Source organism: Chelon labrosus, assembly GCF_963514085.1.
Source record: "Chelon labrosus genome assembly, chromosome: 13".
NCBI classification, from domain to species: domain Eukaryota; kingdom Metazoa; phylum Chordata; class Actinopteri; order Mugiliformes; family Mugilidae; genus Chelon; species Chelon labrosus.
Window position 1 is genome coordinate 14984825 of NC_140346.1, and position 7986 is coordinate 14992810.

Below are 7986 nucleotides of genomic sequence, written 5' to 3' on the forward strand. Positions count from 1 at the left end.
GGTGACAGAGAGAAGGAGGCTGCACATCAACAACTTGGTGGTGAATTTCATTGTCTAAAGTTATTAGAGCTTTGGCTGTTATACATGGAAAGGGCTTTGGAGATATACCGCTTTTTTTGTTTTATCCCGGCTACATTATATTATCTTACAACACGCTGTGAAGTATTATTAAACGCTATTGACGGTGCCAATTTGTATGGGCTGTACATATCTGCAGCGTCATATCTGACAGCCAACACTAGTGTAAAAGTGTATTTGAATTGGTGAATGAGAAACCATGTAAAGTGCTTCGAGTAGAAGACCAATACATAAGGGCAGACCGTTTGAGCTGTTCTGAAAGCATCTAACACCAAGAATCTTGGACCAAAAATACAATAACTCTGATAAAAATACTTGATTTGATAAACAGTGATCCAACAAAGGTATGGGCCATTCAAGTGCCCCGTGAAGAACTATTGGCAGCTATGGCTGTGTTTTAGATTCTGACAACAATCCCTGATAAGAATCACTTTTATGTGCAAAACTGATCTTTTTTCCTTATTTTCACCAAATCTTTCCTACCAACATGTTACCTACATTCCTACTGTAGGAAGACTGACTCCTCAGACTTGGATTGTTGTGTTTCCTGTATCAGTATTAGTATTAGTTGTATCAGTGGTTGATCTCAGTGGTTGATGTTAGCCCATGATAGAGATGATGAAAGACACCAGTGATCTGCCAAGTATTATTTTGAATATGCTTGCACTTTCCAAGGATGGCTTTACAGATGTTTTTTGGTCACTTACACAAGTTGTAAATTGTAAAAAAGAAGATTTTTTAAACCTGGCATGGACAGTTCAAACTCAGTGACACGTAGGCAGCTCCACAATATATAATACAAATCTATCACATAAATTAAATGTGGAGTGCTGCCATGAATCCAGAAGTATTAGTATGTTCCAGGAGTATTCTGCTTCCACTTGATTCTTCACCTGAAGAGCCTCTTCAGCTATGGCTCACCAACCAGTACCTTTTTTAATATCCAATGTCGGTTACAGAGGCTTGTTTTCTTCCCACCTCAACAATGAGTTTCTCTTCCTCCTAATCGTGACAGCTACCAGAGCCCGAGAGAAGACACTCTCCCCTGACAAGAGCAGAAGTCATGGTCCAGTAACTGGGATGTGCCAAGCGTGGAAGTGAGTCTCAAAAAAAGTGATGCTGTTATTGAGTGGCTGTCTTGGTGCGTGTCGGAGGGCTGCTGTGTCCTTTGGGTTGCAGTTTGAATAAATGTTGTTTTGTTGACAACTGAAACCTTCTACCTTTCAACCAAGGTTAACAAGGTATTCAAAAGGTCCGAAGTAGATCAAAATTTATAATTAAATACCGTTTAGTTACATATTAAATGCAGAGAAATTTATGGAAATTAGTATAAAATTAATTCTTTGTCCTTCAAATTGGCCACGCACTGGTTCATCTGAATCCTGGTGGATCACAATGCTGCAGGTCTTCAGTCCTGTTGGAGAGCAAAACTGAATTCACCTTGTGTCCCTGGTGTAACTCTTTTCCTTGATTGCCAGACTGAAAAAGCGCTCAAGTCCTCTGGAGAACCAGAATTTAAAACCACTGAACTCGACCTAGTCTGAGCATGTTGCTTGGAACTCACCAGAAAGAAACACCTGTAGTGCTGTGCAGCTGTGATTCAGTAAATATACTGCATGCAGCCTTGTGACAAAATACTGAAATTACTGCATTTGTTACAGGACCCTCTTGAGACCCACTCAAAAACAACATTACAGGTTTACCCGTTTGTACTTCAGGCTGAATGTCAGCTTCAATTTGCAAAAGTGAAAATAGAAAGACATTCTAGAGGTTTACAAGTTTTTGAACCTTCACTTAAGGTTTTTAGTACCCGGCCTTTATAAATAGAAGTCAGTATAATCTTTCAGATCTCCCCTTAAAATATTATTTAAAGTAAATAAGTTTGCCTTAATATAAATCATTTTGACAGTTCTATGTATATTCACTGACAGAGACCACACCTTAAGTGATGCTGGATGAGAGGGTTGAAGGGAAGGAATGAAAGGGGTGGAAGGCCTAGATGGATGATGGCAGTGTTGTGCAAGTTCACACTAAACAAGTTCAGTTCAGTTCAGTTCAGTTTGCACAGATAAAAGTGAACTAGTTCACGTTCATAGTTCACATTTTTTAATTTTGAACTAAGTTCATAGACTCCAAAATTAGCAGTTCACGTTCATTTTTTCCGTTTTTTTTTGTTGTTTTTTTCCAACTCCATGTGTCACTCAAATTCTACATTGATGTGGTGGACGTCCGGACTTGTTTTTTCAGACCCGGCGGGCGCAGTTTGCACAAAAACATGATATTTTTTTTCTGCCAGAATCTGTACTGCTTTTTTCGAATAACTCCTTCAAATGAGGCGGCTTCTCTTTCAGCTGCACCAGTCTTGCTGTTTGCCGTAAATCGCACGTCAGCTGACAGCTGTCGTAAAGTTTTTTTTTACCCCCGAACGTTGTCATTTCCCCCCAGATTGAGTGAAACTCACATTCGTCTACGCTCACAGTTGGAAAAATTATGTGTTCAGTTCACAGTTCACAAAAATATGAGCGCATTTAATGAACGCCGTTCATTGAACGCGTCCATGCACAACACTGGATGATGGTATTCGGATGCAGAAGAACCCAGGGACTGAGACTCAGGGTAGGGGATTCCTTGTCCTCCTTGTTCCTATAATGAAGGAGGGAGGAGGTAGCAATGAATGGAGATGGATGGGGAGGGTAGGGGTTTAGAACTAAGACTTATATGGCAGAGGAGTAAGGCGCACCTTTAAAAGATATGCACGGGAAATAGAAAGGCATGTAGCGTGATCTTGTTCCCAAACCTAAGTCACCAAAGCACATACTGCAAAGGGTATCTTCACTGCAGTCACGATTTAGGTCTTCCATCTTATTTGTACTGCACACTACATCCACACAGACAGGAATATCACGTGGAGTTTCTCAGCGTATTCAGGAAGGTTGAACTTAAGACACAATGCGACATGCTGTGACTGTCCATGCACATCATACAGTTCCAGTTCAGAAATAAACCTCCATCCTCAAAAAAAAAATCTACCATTGGCGGGACATCAGCCTTGTGGATTTCTGTCCGTTTGCCTTCTTACAAGCGACATAAAAAATGTAGCAATCCCAAGATGAGCAGCGCCATAACACAAATACAATGTCCTCGTGTCGAACTGTGCATTGGGAAATCCAACATGAAAACAGAGCACAGCGGCAGCATCAACAAGTAAAACCCTCTTTTTGAGACACAAGACACACGTTTTAAAACCCAGGGCCAGAAAGAGTATTAAAGCCCAGTAGAGATAGTATCTACTGCATACGTGTGACACTGAAGGCCTTTAAACCGTACCTGTTTCAAGGGACATGGAAGCAAATCAATGAGTAGACTCCTTACTAAGCCACATGTATGTGTTCTAGTCCTTCTAATGCACTCCTAACATTATCTGTCCCGTCGATATTTAAAGGCCCCTTCAACAGCTGGTGGATGTTTGTTCATTTCATACTCAACCTATCCTCTATCTGCTGATATTAATGTGGAATCTTGTTGCAGTCTAATGCATTATACAGGTAATGTGGTTGTAAAGGCAATCTGGGTCACTACTTCTACCCATGTTATCTTCTTAATGTATAATACATATGTGAGTAGTGAGGAAAAGGTACATATAGTAATACAAGTTAGTATGCAATTTCTGGGAACTATCTGGAGGACATCTGTCTCAAAAGACATTTCCATATTGGTATGTCTCTGTGGCACCAACGCCTGTGTGCATTCTTAAAATGTTTTTAGCACAGCTGAGTCATCATCCACAACCACACAGAGCTCATTTTCTTGTCTTCCTTTATACCGCTTCACATATACTCACATTCGAGCTGACTGAATTACATTAATTAGCTCTCACCTGTCATCACCTCACACGAGTTAGGTGGGGAAAGAACCACGACCCGGAGAGAAACAGGTCCCGTGTTTCACCGTTGCCTCCAGACGGCGTTTCTCCACATGCACGCATCATGTATATTTTTAATTTATCAGACAGATAGAAAGCACTTTTCCTCCCAGGCAGTGCTCGCTCTTTGACATTAAAGAGAGCTATTAGTAGGAATTGCATAGAGGGAATCATTTTAGCACAGTAACCTGGGTATATGGAGATAAACGGTTTAGCAGTGACTGTCATTAATGAAGACAAGCTCATTTCAACTCAAATTATCAACGCCTCTCAAACCATGAAGGCTGTGTGCTTTCTCTCTGTGTGTGTGTGCATGTGTTCTCATACCACATGTCCTCAGAAAGATGGAGAGGAGAGGAGGAAAATGACTCAAAGGTTGCATTTTACGAGGATATACTGGTCGTTTGAGGTTACGGCATACATTGAGCATTCTGGTTGGTTTGATTTGGTTTTAGATATATTTGCAAATTCACTGGTCGTCCGCAGCTTAATTGGACTCAAATGAATCATACAGTCAGTCACGTTCAATGCCATTACTAGCTAAACGGTGATATAATGACACAGAGGATCTAATTCGAGAAGGTCTCCGTCTACTTCCAGAAGGACGGATCACAAAATATGAAACTGCTGACGGAGGTCAACCAAGACCTCCAGAGGGTGATAGCGTTTTAAATCACTGCCCTAAACAAAAACGCCTCAACACTGTCAGACTTTCAGTGATTGATCCAAGCCCTCACCGGAGCCCCGGCCATTTTGTTCATGCACGCCTTGTTTAGCCCGCCCACATCCCCTATATACCCTGCTCAATTCTGACGCACGATAGATAGACCTCCTTGGAGTTGACGGGGTAGCTATTTATACTGCCTTCCTGATCACTGACACGAATGTGTGTAAAAATAACATGAAAGCAGCTCAGAACGAGGCTGCCGAGCACCGCCGAACATGAATTATGACCCATGACAATGGGTAAAGGTAAAGTACTTCATCACAGACAGTAAAAATATTGATTTAGACCTCTAATTTACTTGGATTGCAGCTACTAGATCAAGCACAGTAACTACTACGCACCTTCAGCCTTGTGTGCTGTAGCTCCGACGTGGTCACGTAGTTGCGTTCACGGCACATATTTTCTTTATTTTGATTTACTTGTCTTTCAGTTACTCTTGGTCGGAGTAGAGTATAGAATAGCTAATAGGTATCTTGTAATTCATAGCTGGACTTACTGTACTTGGATGTTCTCCATTTAAGAAGGACATTATGCTGCTGTACTGATTTGTCCTTTCTTTTCAGGTTTTATATTTTTAGTAAGGGAGACTTGCAAGGTAAAAAATTTCATTGTATGGTCTAAACTGCTGTGAATATGATGATAAACATTATTTTATAAACATTATAGCGCTCTGTTGTGAAAGAAAATACGCGGAGAATAGGTTAAGTTCAGTCCTGTTGATTTAAACTATATTATATCAGTTATCTTCCAAACCTACTTTGCAGAGCGAAAGTGAATCGCTATCTACGCCAGACAGAACCTCCGCAGATTGTCTTTGATTCCTGAGACCGACACATGTGCTGCTGTCGACCTGGCGCTGATCCCCCTGCCTCACCTGTAATTCAGGTCGCCCCTTTGAATTTCTGAACTCACTGCCTTTTGAGCCCCGTGTGCTTTTTGTGCAAGCGCAAGAACTTAAAATTGAAGTACTGATCTATACACTCTGTCATATTAGTTTTTAAATGCAAAGTTATTGTTTTGGTTGTTTAACTTATGAGTTGAACATTAAACATGGTAAGACTTTGCGGTAAAGCCTCATGCACAGCTGTTCAAGTGCATTTTTACGGTAAAGCATATTGCTGGTTCTTTCTAGGAATTTCCTTTTTAAATGTGTTTAAATTACACTGATTGCGGCAAATCTTCTCATCTACGACCACACGGAATATACTAAAAAGGCTGAGATGGCAGCTGATGATTTCAGTCCTTTATCCGAAAGAAGCCTCATTAAATCATACAACACTGACACTGTAATCATTCTGAGATGCATCTTCTCTGCAGTCCTCCTACCATAACTCAAGAAAAAACAGACCTTCCAGGGAAGGGCAAAGCTGAGAGTGACTTAAGTAAGTCTGGGGCACAATATTGAAATCCCAATAAATTATGGATGTGCCATACAGTAGGTTTTCCTTGTGGGATTAGATGATGTTTGCAAGCACATCTATTTCAAGCCTACATAGGGGAGTCATCTATTTTGACCCTCTTGTCACTGCCAAAGCTGCGCGCTGTTGGAGTGGGCCTCTTTGGCAGGTTTTTCACTTCTCTGTGCACATTGCAAGACTACTGGCAGATTTAAAACCCGCCAGTAACAAGGACATCTCATCTCTTAATCTGTCTACCAACTGCTTGGCGCCAGTGGATGACAACAGGCTCTCCGAGCAGCTGTCTACACAGAAACTCTTCTCTACTTAGAAGTCACCTCACGCGCCCTGGTCCATGATGTGACGCTGGAGGCCATAGATAGCAAACCGAGAGTTACAATTTGGGGCAAAGGGTAACGTTTGCTGATGTTGGCTGCTGATTTTCAAGTTAGGCTGAAATTGAGATTTTTTTTTTTCCCCCTCCGCCCGCCCGTGGGAATGGATAGCAGCAGACCTGGTCACCGCAATTGCATGGTCATGAAAATGGAGCCCGGGTGAAGATCGTATCTGTCAACATCATATGATAGCAATGATGGAAAACGGTGAGAATGTGAAAAACAAATAAGGAAAAAGCGCACTGCTCTCCTGCGTTTCTTCACCTTTCTCTTTCTTCATCTGCCACCTACGCACTCTGGTGCTCTCAGCTCCTATGTACTGTATGCTCAAACAGCACCGCCAGACAGTGGAAATTACTGCTTTCTCCGATGTGGGAGATTTACATTTCATGCATGAGACACGCCAACAGAAGCAATAAACTATCTTGTGAGTAAATGTGCTGTATTTCATTGTTGGCACCAAGGGGCAAATGCGATCAGATAATAGTCTATGATTTTAATTAGACAGGACAGTTATTACTGTCTCCTGGGTTGCAAACCATTATAGCATATTGCTAGATACAGCATACAGTGCAACATCTCATGTATGGGACATGTTTATTTAAAAGTGAGCGATGAATAAGGAATTTAAATATAAATAACCCACTGTTCTACCTGCCTGAAAGCAGCGGCTGTGGCTACCTTGTCTGAATGTATGAATCTACCACTGAGATCAAGTTTGCATGGAGAAAAAACTGAACTGCTGACTAAGAGCTCCACACCTCTCTCTCTCTCTACACTGTTGTGGGAAACTCGACTAAATAGTTAAAGAGCTGAGAGATTGTTTTGGCGGAGCATCGCCTAGAGACATGTTGAGATGTTGAGATAACGCAGATTTAAGTGAAACACATTATTAAGACAATTACAGGGACACCAAGTGGAAAGTAATGGAGATATATAAAAAAACAAAAAAACATGCAGGAATAGTGTCTTGGTTTTAATCAGCGAGCGGCTTCTCATTTAAACAGTAATAAATTGCTAATGTGCTAAGCTAACTTAGCTGAATGGGTGGCTCTGTATGAACATGTGGAGACGGGCACCAGTCACTCTGGGACAGAGATGGGCTTGTTGAGGAGAACGGATCATCCAAACCACTGCTTCCTCAACCAGTAGGAACATTTAGTAACAGCTGTTCTGTGCCATATGCTAACAAGCGCTGTTCCGTCACGTTTCTCACCCAGTTAACTGAGACGTAACAAATCAGGTGATTACAGATGGAGCATTACGATTTTCTGTAATGTTACTCTGTATCTGCCATGTATGTTTTGCTCTAGCATCATATTATATTGTTTTGCACACTTTTATGGCTTGCAACTTACTTTACAAACACATGGTCTATATGCTGTACACTGATCAGGCATAACATTATGATCACTGACAGGAGAAGTGAATAACACTGACCATCTATAACAATACAATGTTCTGCTG